Genomic DNA, 11907 nt, shown 5'->3' with positions numbered 1-11907 from the left:
CTTCAGAACTCCAAATTTAATTACCTTCACTCTGAAAATAAACAAGGAATGGATACAGGGTGACAAAGAGCAAAAGTTAATCTATGCTACAATGAAGTCAACAACTGTGGGCCAAGGGTTCTTTAGTTAATAAACAGATAATTTAGACAGACTGTCAAGAATTTCTGTGGTATTTCTGCAGTGCAGATTTCTCTAGTGAAGGTCTCCCAGAAGCATGAAAGTGGAAAATATGCAGATACTTGTTGTCAAGTAAGAAACCATTTCAAAGAGGATTCACTTTATGAATGTCATACCTATATCACTAATTTTGCTTTAATGTGGCTAGCTGAAGAAAAAAAACGTCTCCTAGTCCAAATTTGTCCTATTCAAAGAAGTACAGTAATCATCCTTTTTAACCTAATATTTATCAGCTGTTTAACAAACATCATCTATCAAAACACTGTAGTTACTTTTTTGTTCTCATATTCCTTGGATTTTATAGTATTTATGTAGAAAAAAAAAAAGTATTTTTTCATCACGGAAGGATTCGTGGAAGGAATTTCCTGCTTATGCCTAACGTTTCAGGTTATTTTGAGACTCGCTTTTTTTTCCTTAAAAATAATCATGGTATTCCAAACATCACTTGTTGTGATTTAACCCTGCTACACAGCTAAGCCCTGTATAGCCACTCACCTACAGCAACATGGGGGAGGGAATTGGAAGGGTAGAAGCAAGAAAACTCACGGATTGAGATAAGGACAGTTTAACAGGGAAAGCAAAAGCTGTGTGCACTAACAAAACCAAACAAGGAATTAATTCACTACTTCCCATTGGCAGGCAGGTGTTCAGCCATTTCCAGGAGAGCAGGGCTCCCTCATGAATAACAGTTACTTGGAAAGTAACTATGAAGAACTCTCCCCTTCTTCCACCAGATTTTATTGATGAGCATGATATATGGTATGGAATATCCCTCTGGCCATTTGGAGTCAGCTGTCCTGGCTGTGTCCCCTCCCAGCTTCTTGTGCACCCCTAGCCTACTCACTGGAGGGGCTGTGTGGAAAAGAGAGGAGGCCGACACTATGTAAGCACTGCTTATCAGTAGCTAAAACATCAGTGTGCTATCAAAACTGTTTTCATCACAAATCCAGAACATAGCACCATACCAGCTTCTATAACGATATCAGCCCACACCAATACACCACTGTACAGTAGTTAATGATAAGCGCTCACTCTTCAGTATGGACCATTATAATGTTGCATTAGCAGAATATAATTTTTGCAGTCTACACTGTGCTTAGGGACTGTTGCTGTGGTCTGCCAGAAGCTAAGCATTTCTGACTATATATACAACTTGTTAACTTCATGGTCCATCTTCAAACCTGGTTAGGGGAAATGTTTACAAGAATATGTTGCATTGCTCTGCTGCAATCCCCAGAGCTGTTCTGGAAGAGCTACTGCCTGTTTTGGTGCTAGGATTGGGGACATACAGAAAATTTAAATTTTGTTTGAAAAAAAAATAGGTAACGTAAAAAAATTTAAAAGGGGAAAGTGACTGTTCTAACTATTTTTAAACTATTTAAACTATTTTTAAAATTATGACAATAAGTCTGGACAGGGTAAGCATTTGAAAGAATCTTACTGAAATGGTACAAGAAATATCATAACAGAAATTTATTTTGCAAATATCCTTAATATCAGGCATTTTATAAGGAGGGTCTCCCCCACAAAATGTATAGTCTTATTTTCTGCTGTGAATAAGCATCATTTTTGCTGCTACACAACTGATAATCTAAGGGTTTTTTTCATGTCATTAATGCATGAATTTTGCATCCAAAATCAATGAAGCTGACTTTTTCATTCCTGGCTTTTGTTGAAATAATAATAAAAATTATACCCAGCAATCTTAATACCTCAATTTATAAGTTTTTGCTTTCCAGCACATCAACCCATTTTTTTGGCCCAGATAAATATATGAAAAATGAGTTCAACTGTCTCAGTATAATGCAATTCTGGGAAGTCATCCAAATCTGGGAATGCTGTTTTATGATCAGCACATCAGAAATGGATAAATAACTCATCTCATAGTCAACTAAGTAAAGCATACAACCAAGCAGTTTGAAGCTGAGATTTGTATTTCATAAAAATGATGCAAGAGACTTTCCTCTTTTCTTACTAAGAGTGCCAGAATTTATGCTCTTTGAAGGACCCTTTTCCATTTACAGTTGTTTTATTAACAGTCAGTATAGTTCAAATAGTCTTTTATGCAGCCAAGATTTCTGCTATGCAAATATTAAAGATTTGCAGACGGAACCACAACAGAGTGGTGTTGTCTACTGTTTAAAATCTTCCATAGCAAAGCTGCAATTAAACAATGTCTCATTACTTACAAAATCTTTCAGTCTTAGAGTCTTTCTGCTTCAGTAGTTTACTGGTTTCCTTACCCTGGAACCTGAAGGTTATTTGAAAAGAAAGACAGGCAATTTGTCTTTGCAGGAGGAGTAGATTAGGGAAACAGTTTAGAAAGGATGAACTCTGGAAGTAGCAGAGCTGAGTGTCTAAAATAATATTGGAAATTGCTTTCCAGTGTTGTTTATGTTCTCTTGCTTCAAGAACATGCAGTGTGAGATGATGAGTGTCAGCTAATAAACATGACAACTCCAAGAGGGAGTCATGAAATGACAGCAAAAACACCTGGTAAGTACAGCAGTACCCAGAAATCCCAGAACTTCAAAACCACAGATTTGTAACGGCTGAGCAAGGTAGCAAGATATTAAATGTGCAGGCGTTCTTTCACAGGTCTGTAGCAGGTTACTTGCCATGGGAAATAACGTGCAAGTCAGGTTTTCTTGCTGTTGGATTTTCTGACTTTGTGATTTTGGGCCTTGTAGGATACCAGAATACAGTCCCACATTTCAGGGTATATTACAATTTATGGAGCCTTTATCAATGAATCACCTTAAATAATATACTTAGTTTTAAGTATGATGCACACTGATTGTCAATGGTTCTCTTAAAATCTTCTCTTTAACCTTTAAGCTATTTCTTGCAAGCAAATGGGTCATTTCAAGAGCAATATTCATTATTATATCAAGTGGAAAACATGCTCATTTAATCTTTTCAAGTACTATTTACACTGTGCAGATCATCCCAAATGTTGTTGAAAGCTGAAATGCGTCACACAATTTTTAATATTTTTGCTAAAGATTGAATGACAGAGTCCAGGCTTAATTACGGAGAAAAAAGTCCACTAGAACTGTAAAGGAATAAAAGTAGCAGGTCATCTATAGCCAAACATTCTGGAACAATAGGTTGAGCATAACAAGCACACATGCAAATAATCAAAAAAACCAATAAACTCCAATAAAACTGAAATCTGAAGTCCTTTTTTTGGAGAAGTTTAATAGAACAGAGTAGAAAAGAATAAACTAGCTGAATGAACTTGATTCAAACCATCTTTAACTCCTTGTCATGAAGTTTAAATTAAATTCAAATCGATTTCTGATCTCATCTGCCCATCACACTCTGTGGACATTTTGAATCTGAGGCTAAAACTGATGAAACCAATAATTTGTCAAACACCTTGCCATGCCTTTAAGAAGACTTGTGCATATCAAAACAATACAAAGAAATAGAGTTAGAACCAGAAGCAGATAGGAGAAAAGAGGCAGTGGGGCAATGAGAAACTGTGTCAGCTGAAAAGGCAGTATGACTAAAGCAAAAGAGGTGAGGTGGGGCAAGGCAGGGAAAGGGAAAGGGAAAGGGAAAGGGAAAGGGAAAGGGAAAGGGAAAGGGAAAGGGAAAGGGAAAGGGAAAGGGAAAGGGAAAGGGATGGGAGGGGAGAGGAGAGGAGAGGAGAGGAGAGGAGAGGAGAGGAGAGGAGAGGAGAGGAGAGGAGAGGAGAGGAGAGGAGAGGAGAGGAGAGGAGAGGAGAGGAGAGGAGAGGAGAGGAGAGGAGAGGAGAGGAGAGGAGAGGAGAGGAGAGGAGAGGAGAGGAGAGGAGAGGAGAGGAGAGGAGAGGAGAGGAGAGGAGAGGAGAGGAGAGGAGAGGAGGAGTATTTTCTGAGTGAGAATATCTAGTGCTTTCTAATTCTACTTCAGCTGAATTCTGCACATAACAGGTTACATTTAATTAAGTCATTTCGTGTACTATTTGAGACTATACAAGGCACTCTGACCTCATTAGAGAGGAAAAATCATGAATTAGACATCTGTATGATGAATTACAAGGTTGAAGAAACTGTGGTAGATGCTATACAACATAACACAGATGGAATATAATTTTTACAATATAATAAAAACTGCAGATATAGCCAAATGGAAAGTTAAGTACACCAGTTATAATTTGAAAGGGACAAAAAGAAACTGAACCTGAAGACTTTATTTTCACATTAAATCCTCAGTAGTTATCTATAAATTGCAGAGGGCGTACATGAACACAGCATTCTGAATCCTGTGTTATGAATCATTGCATGTTCTAATAAGCAAGGTAGATATGGTGACTAATTATTATATATAAATACATATGTCTTTTTTATTAATGACAGAAGCAATAAAATGCATATGTTAGTAAAAATGTAGGTTGTCATGTGGAAGACACATCACTAAAGATAAATGACAATGAAAGTTACAGTACAGAAGGAAAACATGACAAGGTATGTGTATCTCAGAAATACACTGCAGAATGAAATAAGCAAGATAGCAAGTGAAATGAGTATGCTAATGGTGAAGAATATAAGTGATGTCCCAGCTGCTATTTTACATCAAAATTCCTTCTTTCCCTATCTTTTCAAACTTGTCTTTATCAAACTCATCTGTACAGTTTCAAGATGCTGAGAGAGGAGTTTCAAACTTTTCTTCTGGAAAGAACTTCAAGATGCAATTACAGTATCTGAACTATTAATTTGTGTAAGTTAATCAATACTCCTGGAAAACAAAACAATTTTGTAGTGTACTGTTTACTTTGTGTGTTCTTCAGGAATGTTGATTTTATATTTAGTTTTATCTCTCAGAAATATATGTCATTCAAAACATTGAAATGATGGACAGGTAATAAGAAACTGTTCCATTTGAAAGGGCAATATGTCTAAAGAAAAAGAGATAAGGCCTCTTTTGGCAATTTTGTTGATTTACAGCATCTGAGAATCTGACCCAATATAGAAATTTTTGTTTCCTTTGTTTGCATTTACTTGTGCTATGAAAAAGCAAGCATGGCAAACATATGGAGGGAAAAAATTACAAGTCATCCAGACTCCTATTTTCTCCAGATGCTGCTCAGGAATTCAGAGGAAAAAAAAAAAAAAAAAAAAAAGCTAAAGAAACAGTTTGTTTTGTTAGCAATGAAGAAATAATTTACAAACAGAAGAGCCAAAACTGCCATTTCTATGTAACACTGATGCAGAAGTTTGGCCTGCATACAAACTTCTGGGTAATCCAAGATTGAACAGTAACTTCATAAATACAGAAATAAACTTCAAAGTATACTCAAGGCCATGGTGTTAATCATGCTACCAATCTAATTTATATTTGTCTGTTGAAAAGCTTTAATGGGACTGGAGCTATTATATTCTGAGACATATTTTAGGGAATACATTCAAAAGCAGCTGAGCTTGCTCAAAATTACTGCAAAAATGTTGGGTTTTTTTTTTTCTGAAAGCTGTTGGATTCAATGGGTATACTGCTCCCATGCATGGTAAAGCGTTACAACAACTAGTGTTAGCAGATAGAAGGAAATGATCCTACAGTCAGAAGCCTGCATTACTTCTCTCAGTAGGAGCATTGTCTTAGTTCTGCATAAGCTAGTTGTAAAACCAAACCATAAAATAAACAGGAAGAACTATCTTTTGAAAGTGCTTAAATCAATCTATCAACTATGGAAGATATGTAAAATGATCTAATTCAGGTTTTACACAAGATCACCTGAACTAAATTTGGGGTTCAACCTCAAAAATCAGGTCTTAAATCCACAGTTTACAACTGAATTGCATTTTTCCCCTTTCTGTCCAGTTTGTCTTGTCCTCCACCCCATGTTAGTGATCTCGTCAGATAATAGTTCAGAGAGCATTCACAGTCCTGAAAAGAGAAGAGTTTAAGACATATTCTTCTCATCAGTATTTCCTATTAGGTATTTTGGGCTATACATTTAGCACTTTAGCTGCTGTAGATTTCAGAGCAAGTCATCAGTAAATACACTCCTTTTAAAAGCTCTTTCTTTCTGCTGATATGAATGGACCAAGGTGATGAAAACGTAAGGCAGCTGATTTTATATTCCTAATATTATGTTACTGCCGTACTTAAAAAGTAGATGTTAGTGTGAGCCATGGTGATTCTGACAATCTAACTCTGCTGTCTAGGTCCCCCATAGAGTGAATATGAAGGAAAAATAACTTTGATGGTTGACTGTTTTGGGAGTATAAGCACCTAAGTTAGATTGCTCAAATGGAATGACTGGGGTAAACACCTCTAAGAAATCAAAACTCAGAAATCCGAGGAGTTATTAAAATCTAAATCTGAAATAATGCATTTTGGTAAAAGTGGTTTGCTCATTTGTTTATGGTTGGAAAAGAGATTTTTTCATATTGCTTAGTAGTTAAAGCATCAGTGAGAGATGTGTTATTCTTTCATCAAGGACTGCATCATGCTCTCTTTTGATGCTGCAAGTTTTATATTTTGTAATATACAGTTATGGTGTTTCAATGAATGGCATGTAAGGAATACTCTTTTGATTTTGTTGCTCTACAGACTGTCCTGCCATCACCTGAGAAAACCTATACTGCAGTTAACTTGAGCACTTATCAAAATGCCTGTAAGAACAAGAGAATTTTAAGGAAGACTGGACTATGTCTGAAGAGGAGACAGTCTGTGTTTCTACCTAGGACCAAACCTTCTACATTTGACCGCAGTGCAGTCAGAATCAATTTGTCTACTGGAATTAACCCATTTGATGCTGAAGCAATTGGCAATTCAGAATTCTTCTGCTAATCTGGGGTTGCTCTGAACCTTTTTTAAGATCTCCAGCAATTTACAGGGAATCTGATTTGTATTATTGATCTTTCAAAAAACTGGAAGGATGGGCAAAAGAGTAGTCAATATCTCATTTTGGCCTGATATTTCTACAATGCATTGTTTTTCTTACTTAGTACAACAGGAAAGGAAATAAAATCTCCCATGTCTCTGAAGGATTCTCCTTATACTGAAGATAGAATCACAGACTCATATAGGACAGAAAAGACCTCCAGAGGACAGCTAGTCCAACCTCTTGCTCAGAGCACATCCACCAGGTTGCACAAGGCCATGTCCAGTTGATTTTTAAATATCTCTGAAGATGCAGATTCCACTGCCTCTCCGGGCAGCCTGTTAAAGTGCTTGACCATATTTATGGCATCTTTGTCTTATATAGAAGGATTTTCTTTCATTTCCTTATCCTGTGTGTTCCAACTTGTGTCTGTTGCCTCTCACTTTCCACTCTTCACCTCTGAGAAGTTTGGGTCTGTCTTCTCTCATTAGTTGCTTGCAGGTAGCAATAAGATCCCCCTTAGCTTCTCTTCTCCAAGCTAAACAAGCCCCATTCTTCCAACACTTCCTCAAAGGCATGTGGATCAGCCCCCTCAAAGATCTCGGTATTCTCCTGCTGATCTCATTCCCAAATTTTTTCCTTATGCCAGTTTTATGAACAGAACCTAGTATGTACCATTGGTCCATTCTGTGTATGCATCTGCAGTTCTCATTTCTAAATTAAATAGAAAATAATTTTCACTTTTAATTTCCATCCTGGTTGGTTTACCAAAAAGTTACTCTGCTCACCACTCCCTCTAACAGAACAGAGGTCACACATGTTTTATTATTATACAATTATTAACAAATGTCACAGAAAACTCTTGAAACAATCACTTCACAAAGTATTTTGAGCAAATTGTGATGAATTAGTAACGTCTTTTAATATTGTATACTTTTAATCCTCCAGTTGCTAGGTATAGAGGGCAGAATATATTATTCTCTGCATACATACATATATGGACAACTTTAATTTGTATTTTCCTTTATTTCCAGTGCAAATAAGACAGAATAGCTCAGACTCTTTGGAGCCAGCGTTTAATAAAGGGTTATAGCTTAGGCTACTTTGTTCATTATTTCTAAATTTAGCCCTGGTATTAAACTAAACACTGAAGCAATGGGGATTTTTTTTTATAACATCATACCTTAACTCTTACAAAATACATTATTTTCGCCAGTCTACTTAGAATGCAAAACAGAGAACAACTAAAAAAGGCTATTTTTTTACAAGTCAAAATGTATTTTAATGACCACATTTCTTTAAATAAAGCACTTACTGCCATTTTGTAAGATTTCTGTGTTGTAAATGCTTGGCATATTTAACAAATTATAAGACCTCATAAATCATAGAATGCAATCATACAATCACAGAATGATTTGGGTTTGAAGGGACTTTAAACACCATCTAGTTCAACCCTCCTGCCACAGGCCAGGGACACCTTCCACTAGATCAGGTTGCTCAAAATTCCATCCAACCTGACTATCCAACACATTCAGGGAGGGGGTATCCACAATCTCTCTGAGTAACCTGTTCCTCTATCTCACCACGGTTATTGCAAAAGTTGTCTTCCTTGTAACCAATACAAATATATCCTCTTCCAGTTTAAGACCATTGCCCTTTGCTCTGTCATGACAGGTCCTCTGTCATGACAGAACAAGTCTCTCTGTCTTTCTTATAAGCCCTTTCTATGTACTGAAAGCCCACAATAAGGTTTCTTGGGACCCATCTCTTCTCCAGGTTGAGAACCCCAACTCTCTCAACCTTTTTTCACAGAGGAGGTATTCCAGCCCTCTGATCATTTTTGTGGCCCTCCTCTGTATCCACTCCAACAGGTCTGTGTCTCGGGCTAGGGGCACCAGTATTTGATACAGTACTCCAGGTGGGATCTCACAAGAGCAGAGTAAAGGGGGAGACTTCATCTGCTGACCATGCTTCCTTTGATGCAGCCCAGGATACAACTGACTTTCTGGGCTGCAAGTGCACATTGCTGGCTGATATCCAATTTTTTGTTCACCACTATACCCAAATCCATCTCCACAGAGTTGCTCTCAATCCACCAGCCTCTGTCGATATTGAGGATTGACCAGACCCATATGCAGGACCTTACACTTGACCTTGTTGATCTTAATGAGTATTTCTACTCTAGTGGCTGTTCTGGGTTGAGTGCAGTTGCTTAAACTTAAGCACCTAATGTCATCTGAGGTGCAACAGGTATCCAGGTTGAGTGAGCAGGACTGGTAGCCAGGTTCCTGGACCTCCCAGAGTTATATGCCTTGCTGGAAGAACTGTTGGAAACCAGGTAGTGTGCCTCACAGCCCCTAAAATAACAGGAGATACCTAGATGACTCAAACCCATTCCTGGGCATGTTTTCTTCTCTCTTAAATATTTTATGTCTTCTTTGGGCCTGATCATCTGGTTGTCCATTACATGACTTTTAATGGTACCCACGATGACCCGCTGTCTCAGTCCAATATCGAGGGAGGTTTTGATATGATCCCAAGAGCGAGATTAAGACACAAACAAGGTCAAATGCTGTATGCCCAAAACAGGTTTTTATTATTTAAAAGGTGAAGAGGAGTAGCAATAGGACACAATGGACTAAAAAGACAGAAATAAAGCAAGGATGTGGGATAGGGCTGCAAGAATAGTCACTACCATGGATCCAGTGACGTCTTGTTGCTCGTCAGTCTTGAGTTTTTCCGTGGTGGGTGCACACGAGTCTGGCTTCAATGGTAGATGCACACTGAGCCAGATTTTTTGCTGTCTTTCGTAGTTCATCGTACCTGCTGATCATCGTATCTGCCCACCTTTAGGTCTTTTTTTTCCTCTGGTCCGACAGGTTTTGTTGCATCTGGCTTCAGGGCAGGAATGTTTGCCACTTATCAGTCCATTATCAATGCATGCATGGGGTCTGGCCTACACAATAGAAACACAAGCGGCTACAGGATGGGGCCAGCTCAGCACACCTCTGCTCCTTTGAAGCTTGTCTAAAGAGTCCAGACAATGCAACCGCCAAGAAGTGGAGAGTGCGTCCTTCAATACACTCCTGCTTCTCTGGGCAGCATCCCCCAGACCAATTCACAGGCCACAGCAGCTTCTCTTGGAGGTTTGCACAGACACAAGCAAGCTTTGAGACAGCCATAGGACATTTCAGTCTCTCACACGTGGTCCATGACCTTCCCTGACACCAAGGTCAGACTGACAGGTCTATGTCCTTTCTGCCTTTCTTGTAGATGGGTGTCACATTTGCCACCCTCCAGTCCAGTGGGACATCCCCAAAGTAGTAATTCTCAAGTGTGAGTCAGAAATCCCTTCGAGAGAAACAAACCTTTCACTTTTTTTTACCACCTGTTTCTTTAGAAAATGGGTTTAAAAAGGACAGGTCATTAAGAACAGTAGGAAGACATTGTATTGCAACTACTTCATAGAGATTATATTACAGTTACTCCCACTGGAGAAATATCTAAAGCTAGTTGCACAGTACTAAAGCCCAGTATTTAATCTTTGAAGACCTTAGTTAATTGAAGTCAATGAGGAAGTTGAATGCTTGATATAGCTAAATATTAGGTTACTGAGTCATGCTTGAGAATATATATTTAATTAAATAGATATTGTGCACTATATATTATACCTATTAAAACTATAACCGTTGTTATGCTTGAATAATTAATATTCCTACTGAAATTATCATTTATACATCTAACTACTGATAAAGGATGCAAAAAAATCTAAATTAATCAGAATGCTTTATTTATGAATAAAATTTGTGCCACGTTCTCTGTAGGTCTATTTCAGAGATTTCATGAAAATTCAGTGTTTTTTGTTTAATTGACAGATATATTTTGAGATGTATAAGTAAAAAAGAAAGAAAAGTATTTAAGATGACTAGTGTTTTATGGAATGTTAACTTGATTTTAATATAATTATGTCAATTTATTTAACCAAATGTTAGATTGCTTTTTTTTTTTTTAATTTTGTAGAAATTGCCATTTTATAATTTTGAAGGAAAATATAAGCAAAGAGGGCTCTAGCACTAAGAAGGAAAATTGTGAAAAGTGATCAAATGAAGCAGTTTTTAATTCCCATTTCTGTTTCTAGAAATATCTACATTTTTTAGGGCATTCTATCTCATTACACTACCTGTTTGCTCTTACTTTGCTCAGTTTTGCAGTGAAGTAATCATACAGGACTGAAATCCTATATATAAGCTGGCTATCATGAGACTTATTATAAACTGCAAATAACACTGGTTAAAATCAGTTTTGTGGGAGGAACAAGAAGGCAGCTTCCTTAAGTATCATATAAACAGCATTTTCCCATTTCCAGGATGTGTAATGCTCTCTAAGCAACTGTCTCCTACTTGAACACTGAAAACCTGCTAAATAAATATCTCTGTAATGTAACACAGTATCAACTGAAAGTTCATGATTTCAAATTAACTTAGTTCAAATTACTTCTAGGCTAATTCATGTAAATAGGTATTACTCTGTAGATTCAGGCCTTTTTATGAAATTGAGCCTCACTGACTATGTTTTATGACAGGAAAGAGTCACTAAGAGTATTTTTTTCCCCCTCAAATGAAAGCAAGTAACTCATATAATATTGCTTTTTTTTCATCCATTGGAAGACCCATACTAATCTCAGTTTTATGATTATGTTCACCTGTACATGCTGAGATTGGTTCTATTGATTGCAACTTGTTCTACTTGCAGCATGTGACAAGTATGAGTAAATATACACAGCAACAATTTTTTTCATGCATAAATTCAGTTACAAGTTTAATTCAGAAGTTTTCTTCCATAAAATCTTCCTACCTACTGCTGTTTCCGGGAAACATATGTGAAGATGACTGGGAGGTAGCTGATAAAGAGACAAA

Source organism: Athene noctua, chromosome 1 (assembly GCF_965140245.1).
Source record: "Athene noctua chromosome 1, bAthNoc1.hap1.1, whole genome shotgun sequence".
In the NCBI taxonomy this organism is placed as follows: domain Eukaryota; kingdom Metazoa; phylum Chordata; class Aves; order Strigiformes; family Strigidae; genus Athene; species Athene noctua.
The sequence above is the reverse complement of the archived record's forward strand: the minus strand, read 5'-3'. Positions refer to the sequence as shown.